The sequence below is a fragment of the Caretta caretta genome, chromosome 6 (genome assembly GCF_965140235.1).
Source record: "Caretta caretta isolate rCarCar2 chromosome 6, rCarCar1.hap1, whole genome shotgun sequence".
Classification (NCBI taxonomy): Eukaryota; Metazoa; Chordata; order Testudines; family Cheloniidae; genus Caretta; species Caretta caretta.
This window is the reverse complement of record NC_134211.1, coordinates 73,971,970-73,991,119: the sequence shown is the minus strand read 5'-3', so window position 1 is coordinate 73,991,119 and position 19,150 is coordinate 73,971,970. Positions and strand designations below refer to the sequence as shown.

The 19,150-nt window shown below is 40.3% G+C and overlaps 1 protein-coding gene across 13 annotated transcripts in view; it reads left to right on the top strand.

The window, feature by feature from the left end:
• Nucleotides 1-19,150, top strand: part of RYR3 (ryanodine receptor 3) — a 564,793-nt gene that overhangs the window by 111,949 nt on the left and 433,694 nt on the right. The window lies entirely within an intron of this gene.

Below are 19,150 nucleotides of genomic sequence, written 5' to 3'. Positions count from 1 at the left end.
GTCCCAGTGCTCACTAATTCAATGGAGTCTTCCTCTTTCTTTCAGTGTGTGTGTGACCTTTAATACATTTTTAGATCATTTTATTAAGTTTGCAATCTATGAAGTCACTGCAATGTTTCAGCAGATTCGCATATATTAAAATTTTCACATTAAAGTGCCATAGCCATGGTTCAAAATTAATAATTGTGTTGGTTGAAAATTTAAAACAGCTGCCCCAAAATGCCACATTAACAACATTGTAAATTAACAAAATAAAGTTTTAGATAACTAGGAATTTTTCATCTGCAAGCAATGCAAAGGGAAAAAAATGAACAACCAAACCCAAAATAGATCAGAAGCATCAGAGATATAGAAGAAATAGCCAAAAATATTATTCCATTTATAAAGATTAATTTTTGAGTATAGACCTGTGTAGGATTTTCATTCCAGAGTAAATAGGTACAGTTGATATATACCTCAAACAGTTAAAGTTTTATATGGTTTCAAAGAAAATGTTAACGTGTTTAAAAAGTTATTCAGTTTCTGCAGATCCTTCTGAAACTTGCTCCTTTGCAGCGGGTCAGCACAAGGCCTGTGTTCCACCACTGTGGTGCAACTTAACAAGTACTTAACTTAGTGCTGGCCCTTAGCATGATGGTGAGTTTCACTTTGTGAGATGACCTCCCATTGACTTCAGCTGAATTTTGATGTAATCTCCAGAGTGCTTTTAGCATCAAGACCTTTTCAACAAAGTTTTATTTTGGGGACGGGGGGGAGAAAGGGCATTTTTGGGTCACAAACACAAACAAACAAAAATTTAAAACTGGTGAATTTTTGCATTCCTGCAATTTGAACAGACTGTCAAACTTTTAGACCCTCAAATTCATGTTCTTACCAGTTGTTTCTCTTTGCAGGTGCTAAAGATATTCCTGTTTTTTTTATAAAAAAAAATAAAATAAACAATTTTTAAATGCAATCCATAATCCCAATGTCTTGGTCAACAGTTGGGTCATAATAATAATAATAATAAAAATAATAATAATTTTTAAAAAGTCAGCATCCGCTCTACAAGCCTATTCCTGCAGTGCTTTATGTGTGGGGCTCTCAGGAACTTTACTGGGACAGGTATCTACAGAGGGCTTGCAGAACCAGTCATATATGTAAGCACATTATTTTTCATACTGTTCTATTAGCACAAAATGCTGCAGTTCGTGTGTGTGTGTGTTTAAAGACATAAATTGTGTATATACACCAGGGGTGGGCAAACTTTTTGGCCCTAGGGCCACATTGGGGTTGCGAAATGGTATGGAGGGCCTCCGCACACAGCCTGGCCCCCGCCCCCTAGCCACCCCATCCCACTTCCCGCCCCCTGACTGCCCCCCTCAGAACCTCCGATCCATACAACCCCCCCTGGTCCTTGTCCTCTGACCGCCCCCTCCCGGGACTCCAGTCCCTAACTGCCCCCACAGGAACCTACCCCCTATCCAACCCCTGCTGCTCCCTGTCCCCCCCCCGGAACCCCCCGACCCCTCAGGACCCCACCCCCATCCAACCCCCCCGCCTCCTGATGGCCCCCCCCCAAACCTCTGCCCCATCCAGCTGCCCCCTGACTACCCCCCAGGACCTCCTGCCCCTTATCCAACCCCCCGCTCCTCCCGCCGCCTTACCATGGCGCTCAGAGCTGCAGGACAGGCTTATTGGAAAGCCTGGGAGGTGGGCAGGTGCACGTCATGCTGCCCGCGCGGCTGCAAGGCAGAAGGGACATTGGAGGGGGCGGGGGGGGGCTGGGGACTAGGCTCCCCAGCCGGGAGCTCACGGGCCAGGCAGGACGGTCCCGTGCTGTAGTTTGCCCACCTCTGATATACACACATACCTATAGAATATATATGATGATGTGGTATGAAGTGTTGTGGCTCATCAGAATAAGTTTGGGATGACTGAATTCATTACTCATGAAGATGTGAATATGTTCTTCAAGTCAACCAAAAGGCGTGCCAATAAAGAATTTGCACCATAATAAGCCAACATATATTGCACCTGCATCACATATTTGACAGAAATACTATTTTAGAAGGGTTTTAGAGACTTTAACTTTTTATATTGGGACTATTTTGGATATCTTTCCACCTGTAAAAATAAGCTGCTTTAGTACCACAAATTCAACTGTGCAGTGCTCAGAAGAAGAAAAAAAGTAACTTAATTGTTTTCAGTTAGTTTAATAATTTACACTAGTGTAGACTCAGAGCAGAGTTTTTCACCCCAGAATATTCCAAATCAGGAACTGACCCTGGGTCTCCCAAGCCAGGATCCTAACTACCAAACTACAGACAGTGTCTCTCTTTTTCATTCTCTCACTCAGTTTCAAAAATCTCATTTTCTTTCCAATCCAAAACAAAAACAACCTTGGAAATGTTTTTCGAAATGGAATTGTTTTCTGGCCATCCCTATTTTTTTTTTTTACCTGCAAAGAAAACATCTTTTAAATAAAATGAATGTTATAGCCTAAAAGTTTTACAAAGATTCTATAAAGGCAGCTGACTGGATTGATTTTGTAAAATTTGAGGAGGAAATATACTGATGTGCTGAGATTTTGTAGGGTTCTTTTCAGTGTGCTGGTGGAGTTATCAAGTTGTAGAAAGTGGACAGACCTCTTTATGCATCAAACCTATAATGGGAAGGATTTTATTATGTTAAAAAGAAGATGCAAATGTGTGTCCTGGAGATATTTTTATGCAATGTATCTGAATCAGGATTTGTGTGTATGTGTACAAGACATTTTGTGTGTATATTCGTGTCTCTCTATCTAATCATCAGAGCCCCATACTTAAGTTGGAGTTCAGCTTTCTATGTAAAGCAGTGATTAATTCACTATGTTTTGTATGAAGAATATAGTGTATCCTTCCCTAAATGATAATACACAATCTATGGGGTAGATCCTTAGCTGGAACAAATTGTCACAGTTCCATTGTAATTAGTGGAGCTATGATAGATCCCTTAGCTGGTGTAAACTATCCTTGAGAGTCAAGAATGATTAAACCAGTTTCACTTACAATTAATTAGAAATCAGCCCTTTATGAAAGTTTACTTTTTGAGCCTTATGATTTTTTGGGCTCTGCTAGAAAATTAATTACTGAGTTTTCAGATTGGAAAATTGAGTCACTTGTAGAATTTTTTTCACCATCTGCAGGGTAGTTCAACTTTTAAAAATTATTATTGTACTAAATTTTCATTTGCTGATATTCATCATAACTGTTTCTTTTTCTGTCACATTGTTTACTACCAATTTTTATAACATCAAATGGATACTCCAAAAGCTAAGTATTGCTTTAAAAAAATTGTTTCTAGCCTTTATGGTTATAGAGAAAATCTGTAAAATATGATCCAAGTGTTGTATTCAGTGGCTAGCAATGCAAAATTATCTATTCATTTGTTAGCTGTGGCTCTTGCCAAAGGGTTTTCATGAAAGTGACCAGCTGACTCAGGAGTATAGCCCCTATGTCTACTGGGCACATTTAAGGATATGCTGTTCTTTGTGCAAGAAACTCTTGGTTGGAGATCCTTTCTCAAGCTAAAAACCCTGGGTAATTCATACACATTTTATATTGGTTAAGGTTCCTGCACACATTGCATACCGGACAGCAACCTCAAAGGCAAGGAAATGAAAAGTTAAGCCATCTAACAGTACATATCCTTTACTCTTCCAGCCATGGACTGACACCTTACCACTAGCCTACATCACCTTATCACCAATGACCAACACAAACAATGCACCATCATCTTATCTCTGGTGCAATAAGGATGTCAGCCTTCCATGAATCCCTTTCCCAGACTTGAATGAGTATGATATTCTGGAATTCTGCAAAATGGATGGAGGGATAGGAGCAGACTTATCTGTTTGTGGTGATGAGTTTGGAGGAGTTGCAAGAAGGTTGACTTCTCTCCTTAGGCAGATGTAAGGTTGTGGTACACTGTCTATGGTGATTGAACTAGCTGTGAGATGTCTCTCTCTGGATGGAGGAATAGAAGGTGTGCACTGTTAGATGGTTTAACTTTTCCTTGCTTTTAAGGATTAGGATCAGGAATACTGTGTGTACTCTAACCATAACTCTTATACAATGTAGTATTTATGTGTGCGCATGTGTGAGGTCAAGGAATGTTTGCAACAACAAAAATAATGTGAATTTAAAATACAGTTTTTGATTAGTACTCAGAAGTTTATATTTAAAACTAGTATCAGAACAAGCAAAACCTGGGGCTATTGATTATCAGACCTGTTTTGCTATAGCATTCACGAACACAATCAAATTAATTACTGTCTTTGTGAAAAAGTATGTGTGACACAATAAGAAAGAGCATGAAAGAATCAGTTTTTGTTCAAGCTGATAAAATGAAAGTAGAAAATATGTTTACTAATCTGTTCCATTGTCTCTCTCTCTCCCTCTCTCTCTTTTTTAATGGTAAAAGCAAGGGTAGCTAATTTTTTTCCTGACCATTTTCCTTGGCTGAATTCATACTTATAAATGTTATGATGTAACACTACTGCAATACCATTACCATGATTTACAGCTTCTTGCAGCTCATTTTATTCTGTTGCATGCAGCTTACTAGCCAGTTTGCTGATGGTATCAGAACTGTGTCAGAAGAGAATTAATGTTGAACGTTATATATCTGTTTATTTGGATCAATTTAAAAATGCCTGACAATGGTAGATCCAACCATTAGGTCAGCAATATGTTTATATTGTTTGAGTTTATTGAACTATTTAAAAAAGGCAAACAAAACATTTGAACACATCCACAACAAAATCATATGCACAACTAAATTTTCATTTATTATTTTGTTTTTCACTTTGCTAGCCTAGTGACCTCTCCGAATGGGTATGTTCTTCCTTTCTTCACTTAATATACATATAGTTTGCATGAAACTGACTTCAGTTGTACTTTTAATAAATTAGGCCTTTCACTTGTAAGTGATCAGAACAGTTTCAATCTTTGTACCTATTGTTTCTTGTCGTTGTAGATGTTCCCACACACCTCCAAGCTAATGATCAATCAATCAGTTAAAATATTTGTCTCAGCCAAGCTGAATTCTTTGTCCCTTAAAATAATAATTTTTAAATTTTAAGTAGAGGACTTCTGAAATTTTAGAAATTTCTGAAGATCTGTGATCTGAGCGTACAGTAAATTAATCATCAAACTTTCAAACTATTGTATTAAAATCTACTGGAAGCATGCTTAACCCAAGTTACTTAGAAGCCCTAATACAGCTTCAAATGCTATTATGCAGTTACAGTTTTGCAGTTACATATAACTGTGGAGTGCATAATAAGAATGAAAAAGGCTAGTGAAAAAATTACATACTTTCGGTGGGCTCAATTCTGCACCTTATTTAAAATAAATTGTATATTACATTACCTATAGCCCCGTGAAATCAATTGGATAACTTTCAGAGCAAGGTGTCCCTCTAATGAGCAAAAGTGGCAGAGTCGGGTCCTACATGCCAAATCTATGGCATTGCATCTTTGGCAATATGGTAGTGAAGAATGCTAACTATGTCCCAAAACTTTAAGGTCAAACTAGCTTTTTACATTTTGCGATCTCATGAGTAAAGGCATTTTCAAGTGAAAGAACATATAACATTTAATCTGTTGACTAATATTTCTCTCTCTTGTTCTCTACCACCTACTTTTCTGAAAATAGAATTCCTATTTCTGTGGAATTGTCTTTTAAGGATGAATTATTTAGTCTTTTTTTTTATTTTCAAATTCTAAATATGCTTGCGATGAAGTCTGGATATTGTTTTGCAACGAGAATAACCACTGTTCTCCCCCTAATATTCTATAAACTCTAGAATTTTTCTTGTGTTTTAATGGATATACAGAAGCAGTAGTTGAGCATTTGTAATGATAGCCTTTGCCTGCAAGAAAAGTTAACTTATTAACTGTAAGGTGATTGATGAAAATATATTTTGAAATACTGCATTAACATACATAACTGTATTCAAGAGCCTGCAGTAGCCTATGATTTTAAATGTCTGAATAGAAAAAGCATTTTGTTTTCAAGCATTTTGAGGTTGGAATTAGCTACCAAAATCCATATTCACCAAAAATATTGAAATTCAAAAATCTATTTTATGTAGTTTTTTGCCTCCATTTAGCATGTCTGTTTGAGTTTTATTTTTTCATGATTTTAGTATTCATGAAAAGGAGCGTTTAGCCAGTCTTTGAAGAGTTTAGCCAATCTTTGAAAATGTTACCTGTTTGCTCTATTTGGTTATGAATTGAAGACATGGATCGTTTGTGCAATGCTTGTGAGTGATGGTCACTTGAGGTGGATATGACCAAACGTACTGCATCTGTTACAGTAAGAAGGATTCAAACTGGTTTCACAGGGTGGATTAGAAAGCTGAATTTATTTCATCTGCAATTTTTATCCAGATGAAGTGATGGAGTCAAGTAACACTAACGTGTTTTAAGTCCCCCGCTCCCAGCAATGATTCTATTGAATGTAACAACTCTATATTTTTATTTTTTCATGAGCTGTGCTTCTCTGCTATATAAATAGTGAAGTGTAGAGGATTATGATGGCAGAGCTGGCTTAAAAACAAACCAGACTTGGTGTGCTCATGGTTATGCATTATTTTTTGAAATATGGTAGGATGTGCCTAAGCATTTCATCTCATCGATAAAATCTGTAGGTCTAGTATTTTATTTTAATATAACCCCATTACTTTTCTGTTCATAGTGTCTTAATTTGCAAACAAAACTTGATGCACAATTGATGTTGTAAGGATGACTTCAACAGTTTTGTGTAGAATAGTAAAGATAGTAGATCTCATGTAGAAATATGATTTGTGATTTAAGTTGGAATGTATTCTGTATTGTTAGTGGTGATTTATTAAAATATGACAGATGCTATGACTGTGGGCCTAATTCAGCAAATCACCATGATGAATAGTCCCATTGAAGACACTGGGACTGCTCATGTGAGTAAAGGTATTCAGGTCTGCCCCAATGTTTGGAGTGTTGAAGACAGGCTCACGTGAAATGTGTTTCTGTAATTATCAGCATTGGCCTCAGAATTTTCAATATGCTGTTTTTGAAGCAAGTGAACATTACTGAAATGAACTTCCCCTAAAGTACTGAAGTTCCCCTAAAAGCATTATTTTTAAAAATGGATTCAATACTGCATTGCAGATGTAAGCTAGTTCTTTTGTGTAGGAGAGTGGTGTCCAATCCATGACCCTCAGAGGCCTATGTTAAGGAAAACGTGTACTTGATTATGAATGTGTTCCTTGAGTCACACCATGCCACTTTCAAATGAAAGTGTATGAACAAAGTTGGTCACTACCACTATCTCAACTGCCTGTCATGGCCTGCAGCTTCAGGAGCAGCTCTGATGTGATCCTGGAGCACTCTGAGCACCTGCTCTCTCCATGTGTTGGTTCTTATGGAAAGGAGAAGAGTAGATATGGTTGCTCCATTGCCTGATTATCTGCCATTCTGTGGGAGCCCCAGGGAAATCAGGGTAGGAGCTCAACTGCCTTTGCTTGACCCTATGGGAGTGTCTAGCAAAAGACGGCACTCCTCCCCCACACAGCCACCCAGGACAGCCCAGGAGGCAGTGTTGAAAGAGGAGAAGATGAAAACCATTAGTTAATTTTGGTTCCCCGATTTTGCCCCAGCTCAAGTTAGAATATTTTAGGGGTTGTTCTGACTTGCATCAGCTAGCAACAGTTCCCCAAGGAGCCATACACCCACTGAGAATAACTGGAACACTCTGCGCTTGCAGAGCAGGAGATGCATAGGGATTCCTGTGTCCCAGCTTGGGGTATTTCCAGCAGGGGATTGGTAGATTATTTTTTCATTCTTTGCACCACTTGAGTGGCATAAAGTGAATAAAATAGGAGAGAGAATTTGCCCCTAAATATTGATTGTTGTCTCCTTACCTCCTTAACATGATGTTTGGCCTTGGACTGAAAAGTTTGAATACCTACTGAACTATTATTACTTTGAACTGTTGTGTTTTTTCCCTGATTTCCAGTTATTTGGAATAACATTTGAAGTGTTATATATTCCAACTGTTCAAATGTTGTAACTCGTTGGTTAAATATTTAATCCCTCCCTAGCTTTACTTTATTTAACTTTTCTTAGATTAACTTCTCTTAGCAGTTGGGGAAATTTTTCAAACATGGCCTCTGGATTTGCATGGAAACATTTTCAGGCTTGGAGTTTGGGGCTTAGAAGCTTATTTTTATGAATATGAACAGCATTTGTTTGTGCAAATCCAAGTCTGGAGGACTCACAATATTTCTTGCTTCAAATTGCATGCCCAGAAAGTTGGTCATGTAAATTTAGCAGTTCAATTTTGACCACTTTTAAAAATTATTACTTTCAGTAAAGTATATACATACATGGGTGGGTAATAATTTTAAAATTGATTTTATACATTATATTTTACATTATAAAAATAAATCCTGTCCATTTGCGTCTTTCTTTGGATTTAGTGTCAGAAATTGAAATGGTGGTGTCTCAACCATGTTTGTATAAAATAATCTTTTCCCTAAAATACCAGTGTGCGGCCTCTGCATAATACTTTAATTATTTTCAAGCTGGTTAACCAGTTGTGGAGGTATATTGATACAGAATTGATACAGATTGCATTCAGGTAAACGTTGTAAGAACGTTAGAGTCACAAGAATGGATGCATCTGGGTTAGTAAATTCTTTAGGGTAGGCATCTTCTCTTATTCTCTGTCTCGTGAAACATCATGTATCTTTAAAGCATTATGTATATGCTTCATAATACTAACTCATTTAGATTATATACAGTATATGGCTATTGCCTTGTTTAAAAAAATCAGCTTTGACTATTTTTGTGACCATTATTCACATGCATTCTTTGAAAAATCTGCAGTTTTGCTCACAGGTCAACGGAGAGATCCAGTGAAGGTTTCTGTGCTGCACGAACATATTACATTGTGTTAATTGTGGCATTTTGGGATGTATAAGTAGGGGCATAGGGGCTGAAGGAGGATCCTGGGAACTACAGGCCAGTCAGCCTCACTTCAGTCCCTGGAAAAATCATGGAGCAGGTCCTCAAAGAATCAATCCTGAAGCACTTGCATGAGAGGAAAGTGATCAGGAACAGCCAGCATGGATTCACCAAGGGAAGGTCATGCCTGACTAATCTAATCGCCTTCTATGATGAGATTACTGGTTCTGTGGATGAAGGGAAAGCAGTGGATGTATTGTTTCTTGACTTTAGCAAAGCTTTTGACACGGTCTCCCACAGTATTCTTGTCAGCAAGTTAAGGAAGTATGGGCTGGATGAATGCACTACAAGGTGGGTAGAAAGCTGGCTAGATTGTCGGGCTCAACGGGTAGTTATCAATGGCTCCATGTCTAGTTGGCAGCCGGTATCAAGTGGAGTGCCCCAAGGGTCGGTCCTGGGGCCGGTTTTGTTCAATATCTTCATAAATGATCTGGAGGATGGTGTGGATTGCACTCTCAGCAAATTTGCGGATGATACTAAACTGGGAGGAGTGGTAGATACACTGGAGGGGAGGGATAGGATACAGAAGGACCTAGACAAATTGGAGGATTGGGCCAAAAGAAATCTGATGAGGTTCAATAAGGATAAGTGCAGGGTCCTGCACTTAGGACGGAAGAACCCAATGCACAGCTACAGACTAGGGACCGAATGGCTAGGCAGCAGTTCTGCGGAAAAGGACCTAGGGGTGACAGTGGACGAGAAGCTGGATATGAGTCAGCAGTGTGCCCTTGTTGCCAAGAAGGCCAATGGCATTTTGGGATGTATAAGTAGGGGCATAGCGAGCAGATCGAGGGACGTGATCGTTCCCCTCTATTCGACATTGGTGAGGCCTCATCTGGAGTACTGTGTCCAGTTTTGGGCCCCACACTTCAAGAAGGATGTGGATAAATTGGAGAGAGTCCAGCGAAGGGCAACAAAAATGATTAGGGGTCTGGAACACATGAGTTATGAGGAGAGGCTGAGGGAGCTGGGATTGTTTAGCCTGCAGAAGAGAAGAATGAGGGGGGATTTGATAGCTGCTTTCAACTACCTGAAAGGGGGTTCCAAAGAGGATGGCTCTAGACTGTTCTCAATGGTATCAGATGACAGAACGAGGAGTAATGGTCTCAAGCTGCAGTGGGGGAGGTTTAGATTGGATATTAGGAAAAACTTTTTCACTAAGAGGGTGGTGAAACACTGGAATGCGTTACCTAGGGAGGTGGTAGAATCTCCTTCCTTAGAGGTTTTTAAGGTCAGGCTTGACAAAGCCCTGGCTGGGATGATTTAACTGGGAATTGGTCCTGCTTCGAGCAGGGGGTTGGACTAGATGACCTTCTGGGGTCCCTTCCAACCCTTATATTCTATGATTCTATGATTCTATGAAGTGGGATTGTTTAGTCTGCAGAAGAGAAGAATGAGAGGGGATTTGATAGCTGCTTTCAACTACCTGAGAGGTGGTTCCAAAGAGGATGGTTCAATGTTATACCAATAAAATAAAAACCAGCAGGATCTTATTAAAGGGAAAAAGGCAAAATACCACATTTATTGTGAATACAGAAAGAATCATAGTAAGCAGTTAGTTATAGTTATAACATTCCATTCAATCTCATATTTATTCACACACACACACACACACACACGTTCTGCAAGGTTATTGTCATAGTTACCAGCCTTAGAGTTGCTCATGCCAAGCCACTGGCCAAGTGGCCTGGACATGAGGAGGGAGCAGGGCCTTGTCAGATGCTCATCTGATGCTCCTGGAAGTTGGTTTGCAGAATCAGACCCCAAAGTTCTCACTTTTTAGAGTCTATTTTTATAGGAATTTCTTCCTATGCCAGTCTATGGGAATTGCTTCATCATGCTGTTGCTGAATCAATCAGCAGATAGCACATTCCTGACGGCTCCAAGATGTTATCTTGTTCTTTGGTTCTCCCATTCTTGAGGCTGTTGGGTGGATTCCAGTCTGCCCTCCAGGGGGTCCTCTGGTTATTTCCACTTGACGCCTTCTTCAGCCGATGGACACTGGATTCTTAGGCTGGCACCTCCCTGATCATTCAGTTATTATCCACACCAAGCATCCATCCACATACATCCTCTATCTCTATTTTAATCACAATTGTTAATACAACAAAAGGGTGGGGAGTCTCTGGGTGCTGTTTCTGTTGTTAGAGTATTGCTTTGAGTCTCTCTCTGTGTGAATTGCTTTGAGAACAGACTCTGTCTTAGAATGTACTAACACAATTAGCAGCTTGCAAGTTTCACACATAGAGGGAGAGAAACAGTACCAAAAACCAAGAGACCTCTTAATTAGTAATACCCTGGAATTTGAACTATGGGGAATCAAACTCATTTGTGATTTTAATACAGAACTTCTTTAATATGATCCAACATCTAGACTATTCTCAGTGGTAGAAGAGGACAGGACAAGGAGTAATGGTCTCAAGTTGCAGTGGGGGAGGTTTAGGTTGGATATTAGGAAAAACTTCTTCACTAGGAGGGTGGTGAAACACTGGAATGCATTACCTAGGGAGGTGGTAGAATCTCCTTCCTTAGAAGTTTTTAAGGTCAGGCTTGACAAAGCCCTTGCTGGGATGATTTAATTGGGGATTGGTCCTGCTTTGAGCAAGGGGTTGGACTAGATGACCTCCTGAGGTCCCTTCCAACCCTGATATTCTATGATTCTATGAATTTTAGAGTCCTAGTCCATTGGAAAATAACTGATTATTTATTTTGTTGTTGTCCCTCCAAGGAGGCAAATGTCAGCACAAGTGGGATCTAAACACTTTTTAATAATGCTCATAAATTTGTTTATTCCACAATTTACTTTTTGTGTAGATTGCTGTTGACAATTTTAAATTTACAATTTTAATTTGTTGTTCGAGTTGTTTTCATTCATTGTGGCTTGCAGCTCTGTGCAAATATTAAAGTTTATTGCTGCCTTCTAGGTTATCCTGATGGTACCAGAATGATTAATTTTCTGCAGTCAAAATGGAAGAAAAATAGATTCTGATGCTGTTTTTGAGATTGATGCTGCTGAGGCCACTTTTCTGCAATGAGAGGCTATTTTTTATTTTTAACAAATTTTTAGATTTTTAAAACGTCAAAAAATCCAACTATAAATTTAGGCCTTACCTTTGGAGATGCTGAAAACCTACAATTTCCATTGAAGACCATGGAAATTAGGGGTGCTCACCTCCGCAGAAGATTAGGCCATTAGTTGATTGAAAACCACAGACATCTGAGAAGCTAAGTATTGGGAAGGGAAACAAAAGGAGAGTTAGGGATGTTTTAGTTTAAAATAAAACAGTTCATCATATGTTTGTTTACTTCAATACATGGACCACCAACCATACAGACTTGGAGGGCAATCGTGCCAGAATATTAATTAGAAATCCCATATTTAATAAAGGGACTGTGATTTATGGATTGGAAAAAGTGGCTACAAAATATCCACTATTATAGTTGGCTTTGCTAATAAACATGGCAGTGCAGCTACTCTGAAAGTATGCATACAAATTAATAGATTTAAAATGTATTTCATATGGTCAGTCACTGGTTAGACAAAGGAAATATTTGCACCTTTTGGCTTTATATATATACTTGACCTACAGCCTTTAGTAACAGAGGCTGAATAGACATCATATGTTCAAATAGATGCTTCAGGTACACCAAACCAGTATTTTTATTGCATTGACTGGGTGTTTTTAAGTACCTTTGACAGGTATCTGAATTTCAAGATAAAAATAAAAGTATAATAGTAAACAAAGCTTTGTCCTTAATAACTGGAGAAAAAAACTGTTTTGCACCTGACCTTGAAGTATTGAGAAGAACTTGAATGTATGTTAGTATTCTACCACCTTAAGTCAGATCAGGAAATGACCTGAAGACAGCACACAGCCTAAATGATGCAACCAGCCAACTATCTGACACAGATTATAGCCCAGGCTGTGACACATTTGTTACAGTGGCATATGAATCACAGCATCTCAAAACTCCATGAACAGCTTGAAAAAGGAAAGGGGAATACCAAGACGTCTGTACACAATAGTTCATCTCATCTTCTCTTTGTGTTGTAAATTTATTTTTCCTATCATCCTCATACACTTTTGTTTGTCATTTGTGCTGTCATGTGTTTTATTTAGACCACACGCTACTTAGGCAAGGACCTGTGCACGTATGTGGTGGTACAAAAAATCATAATAAAAGCTGAATTTGTCTTCATTTTAGTGGTAATGAATATACTATAATTTCTACCAAAGTTGGAATTCTGACTCGTGAAACCTGCTGCTTCCTGAGCCAGGACTGGTGTAGTCTTTCTCCTTTTTTTGGAGCCACTTTTCTTATTATTTGTTAATCCAACATCGGAACAGCTGTGCCTAGTGGCATATATAAAGCACTGCAGCCATTCCTGCCACGCCAGGCTCTCAGGGAAGCTAGAGCTCCTCTACCTCTCTTCCCATTTTAGTGCCAGCCTTTGCCCATCTGGAATGCTGACTTAACTGGTGCTGGCTGTATACTCCCAATACTCTCTTCTCCAACTTACAATTAGACAAGTACAATAATTCTGATTCTAGCAATGATAATGTCTTCTAGGAAGTGGAGGTGTTGGGAGTATGTTACCAGAAGAACTAAAGGAAGTCAGTACTGCACAGCTGGTCCCACCTGAGATTAAAAAAAAAAGGGCTGCCTCTCTGCGTCCAACCAGACTGCACATGCTCTACATCCCAGCCACACTCTCAGAAGCAACATGTCAGGCTTCCCTTAAGCTGCTTGGGGCAGAAAGACTGCTGCACTACCTGGCATTCTAGATTTCCTTACTTAGGCTCTCCAAACTGATTTGCTTTTTTCTGGCTAAGACTTCCAGGGGTGCCTCAAGGTTCAGGTCAGTTAGCGGAGTAGAAAATGCCCTAGTGTGAGACTCCTCTCAAACTGCTTCAGTAGTCAGCTTATGTTGCCCTAAATCAGTGATTCTCAACGTGGAGTCTGGGGGCCGCTGGAGGGCCATGAGCAGGTTTCAGGGAGTCCGCCAAGCAGCACCAGGGTTAGACTCTCGGGGGGCCACGGCAGACAGCCTAAGCCCTGCTGTGCAGGACTGATGCCCAGGGCCCTGAGCCCTGCCACTCAGGTCTGAAGTAGAAACCTGAGCAACGTAGCTTCACAGGGCACCCAGTGGCATGGGACCCTGACAATTGCCCTGCTTGCTACTCCTTAATGCTGGCCCTGGCTTATATATGCAGAAAACTAGTTGTGGCACAGGTGGGCTGAGGAGCTTTGATAGCATGTTGGGGTGGGGGACTCAGAAAGAAAAAGGTTGAGAACTCCAGCCCTAAATAACTAGTTCTCATTCCCTATCCCATTCTCTGGAGATTTCTCCAATTTTACCCTCAGTGTGTTGAGTCCCCCCTTCACCTCATCTCATCATAGAATCATAGGACTTGAGAGTTCTTCTAGACCAATTACCTGCATTCAAGGCAGGACTAAGTATTGTCTAGACCAGTGGTCTCCAACTTATTTATGCCCAAGATCACTTTTTGAATCTAAGGGCAACCCAGGATTTACCCTGCCCCTTCCCTGATGCCCCGTCCCTTCCCCAAAGCCCTCCCACTCCATCCCCCCTCTCTCCGTTGCTTGCTCTCCCCCACCCTCAGTTACTTTCACCGGGCAGGGGGTTGGGGTGCAGGAAGGGATATGGAATGCTGGCTCTAGGAAGGGAGTCAGGGCTGGGGCAGTGTTGGGGTGCAGGATGCTGGCTCTGGGAGAGGGCTCGGTGAGGCTTGGGGTGCAGGAGGGGGTTGGGGTGCAGGAGGGGGTGTGGGGTGCTGGCTCTGGGAGGGAGCTCAGGGCTGGGGCAGTGTTGGGTGCAGGAGGGGGTATGGGGTGCTGGCTCTGGGAGGGGGCTCTGGGCTGGGGCAGAGTGTTGGGGTGCAGGATGCTGTCTCTGGGAGAGGGCTTGGTGGGGTTGTGGTGCAGGAGGGTGTTCATGGTGCAGGAGGGGGTATGGGGTGCTGGCTCTGGGAGGAGGTTCAGGGTGCAGGAGGCGGTTTGGGGTGCAGGAGGGGGTATGGAGTGCTGGCTCTGGGAGGGGGCTCAGGGATGGGGGTTGGGATGCAGGAGGGGGCTCAGGGATGGGGATTGGGGTGCAGACTCCTGCCGGGCAGTACTTACCACTGGCAGCTCCCGGGCGGCGGCGGGCACAGCAAGGCTAAGTCAGGCTCCCTGCTTACCCAGCACCACACTGCTCCCAGAAAGGACCAATGTGCCCCTGGTGAGGGTGGGGGACACGTGGCTCTGTGTGCTGCCCCTCCCTGAAAGCACCACCCCCGCAGCTCTCCCGGCCAATGGGAGCTGCAAGGGTGGTGCTTGCAGGCAGAAGCAGTGCACGGAGGGACACCCCTGCCACCCTGCCCCCATGGCTGCGGGTCTGCACTGGCCACTTCCAGGGGCGGCGTGGGGCCGGGATAGGTAGGGAGTCTGCCTTAGTGGCAGCCACACTACATCGCTGGAGATCATGACCACTGATCTACCATCCCTGACAGGCGTTTGTCTAACTTGCTCTTAAAAATCTCCAACAACAGAGATTCCACAGCCACCCTAGGCAATTTATTCCGATGCTTAACTACCCCGACAGATACACAAACTACAAGTTTTTCCCAGTGTCCAACCTACACCTCCCGTTGCAATTTAAGCCCATTGCTTCTTGTCCTATCCTCGGAGGTTAATGAGAACAATTTTTCTCCCTCCTCCTTGTAACAACTTTTTATGTACTTGAAAACTGTAATCATATTCCATCTGAGTCTTCTCTTCGCCAGACTAAAGAAGCCAATTTTTTTCAATCTTCCCTTGTAGGTCATGTTTTCTAGACCTTTAATCATTTTTGTTGCTCTTCTCTGGATTTTCGTTTATAGTCAGAAGATTAATTAATTACCTAGACACCTCAAAAATTTTACTTTTAAAAATCTCATTGTTTTTAAGCCAATATTATGATTTTTGGGGCCTGATTCTTGATATTTTAATGTTTGCGGTTATCAATGCTGAGGGCTGCATATAGGTGTGTGCTCTCAAATAACTGTAGCCAGGAAGAGAACTATGAAGGTCACTTTTTGTCCCACCCATAAGCCCATGGGCTTCATGCTCTACTGATTGGACATGTAGGAGTTAAAGTGTCATATGTTGTGCCTTGTGTTTTTGCACATTTTCTCCTTCTGAGCATTGCACTCCACCCCCACCACATGTAATCCCCCTATCATGCTGTCTGGAGTGGCTCATGACTGAGTGTGCCCACCTCAAGGCAGACTTCAGGGTGGACACCTCAAAAAGCAGGGCAGACCCCCAAGATTGGTGGTATGTCATCATTAAATTTCACCACCCAGTAACAAATGTGAACTCCTAGATCACTGAAACAGTCTTACCATGGGTTCAGACAGTCCCCTTAGGCACTCCAGTCTATCTTGCCACCCAGGCAAGCTGGATTTAATGATAAATAGTCACTTGCACCAAAAATCACACAATATTCAAGTTGCTTCCAGTCCCAAGAGACCAGTCATTTACCCTAGATCAATCTGTACCTTAGATATCACAATGCCTGTAGCCAATCCTGTAATAAATTAACTAAAGGTTTATTAACTTGGAAAAATAAATGAGTTATTTACAGGTTGAAGCAGGCAACATATATGCACAAGTGAGTTCAGTCTCTGATTCTAAAAGGTGACAGATGTAATCTGTCAGTATTGAATGTCCTTTCAGGGCTTAACCCAGGTCGACCCTGGGGATCTCTCATGTCACATAGCTGGACTAATAAGTAGTAATAACAGCAAAATAATTGTATGGGCTGCTGTATCATTTTTCTTTAGATCGTCAAGCACCTCCTGTGAAAAGCTCATGCCAATGAGTTCTGGCAGTTATTCCCGCCTAAGATGGCCAGCTGGATTTGTGCTTTGGCAGACACAAAGCAATAACAATTTTTTTGTGAGTGGGTTTTTTCCCCTCAGTAGTATCTTGCTCCGTCCAATAATTATTATTCATGTTTTAAAAACAAACGTTGGTAGACTTCTCCAAGACTCTAAGAGTGTTGGGCATCTTTGTTTGTTTGTTTTAAAGCAGTTACCTTTCCATTATTTAAGAAAGGTTCCTTGTTTTACACTAACATCAGCAGGTTGTGTTTATGACATGAATCTGCAGTGGTAACTGATTGCCTAAGGTAACTGCCAACCTTTTTGAGAGTGACCACTATACTGTAACAGTTCCTGGAGCATGGACCAATATAATTTAAACTGACTGCAGAATGCTGACTCTTACAAATTAAAAATTAAATTTTGAGACGCAGAGATGAAAAAGGAACTGCACAATTTTTTTTTGAAGTCAGATGTGATTTGGAGATGGTTTTGTTCATTGATAGTAAACCCCCCCACCCCACAATATTTCCTCTTCATTTCCATGTCAATCAAAACATGAAAGAAAGGGTGTACATACAATAAAGAGAAAACCCCTTTAATTAGTGGGCAGAGAAGGGTTGTCTTTTGTGCAGATTATTTTTGTTAGTTGTGTAGCAGACTTCTACTTGAGACTTGTTAGTAGAGCAAGAAAATCAGAACTGTGCTCACCCTTATTTTATTGTTATGACAATAAAGGAATCATCCCCAACTTTATTACTTTTGGCTTTTTAGTATGTGTCTGTTGGACAAACATGATTTCCCCTTTAGTCTTTTGAATCAACATTAGGTAACCTGGGTGCCCAGCTACAAAGTCCCAAGGAATTTCTTCAGCTTGGCATTTTTAGAGCTAGTGTTTTGTTACATATGAAATGTAAACTTAAAGGACTAATCGATGAACTTGTTAATTCATTTAGTGCCAAATTTTTCCTGTGCAAGCTATTTTAGCCCATGGAAACACCTCACTCCTCTGGTCTGCTACTCTCCTCTACACATGTCCAATGGTAAAATTTGGCCTTAAGAGAATTCACTTTTGAAAAATATAAAGTAAACCAGAGATGAGCCTTATTCTACTATTATATTTTCAAGAGCCACTTTGTTTGTGTGTATTAAAGGCTATTTGAATGGTCCCTGAACAAAGTGAGCATCAGGCCTAAATGTCTAAGCATTAAATGGAAAATAAGCCATGGTGAAATGTTCAAACTGACAGCATAAGCTTTTACCAAATGTATGCATCTTCTCTAGCCGTATGTAACAGTTAGAAATACATAGGTCAAATTCTGCTTTTTATACTTCAATTGGAAACACCAGAATGCATCAAGAATTAGCCCTAATTCTTTGGACATATTTTGATTAACTCGATAAAATATAAAAACTATATGGGTGTGTGCATATGAAAGAAAGTTGAGAGAGAAAAAATGAATGGAAGCCCTGTAAAGCTTGTTATTGTTTATTAGTTATATTTTATAGCCACCGTTGCCAACTCTTATGATGTCTGATGCCTTTCTTAAACTGCCAGATTCTGGAATCTTGGCTTTCATTAAAAAAAAAAAAAAAGTGTTAAGCCATCCTGGTTGTGGAGAAAAGCTTGAAAATGAGAATTGTAAATGCTACAATTCCAAAAGGGAAATATAAAGAACCCCAAACCTATTATTTTTAAAATCTCATTATCTTTAAGCCAATCTCACAATTTGGGGGGTCTGACTCATGATTTTTGAATGTTTGGGGCTGACAATTCTGCATGTCTTGACCACTCTCAAATTGTATTTAGTTAAAATGAAATGACCCATACCATAATTATATCACCTGTGATAAATACTTAACTTAGGCTAATTTTAGCAAATGCTTATCCTTATTAGCAACATGTGGTCTCATTGAACGTTGATTATTTAGTATGTGGGAACATAAGAAAATGTACATGCCTAAAATATGAATATGGATAATCATTTTTAAGACTTCAATTACATATTTTTTTATTCTGAATGCTTCTGAAAAGTTTATAAGAAAGGTAAGAAATGCCTTTTTTCATTTCATTTCAGAACGTATTTGTAGAAAACTGTGGTTTTTTACTTTACTCGCTAAAGTGATAATTAGGTCACAATTGTCTGGTCAAATATGTTATTTTTTCACAGTGAAAATAGTTATTGCTGTAACTACTTCAATATTGCGAATGTACAAACTTTTGTAACATATCTGCACTTTTGTAGATAAT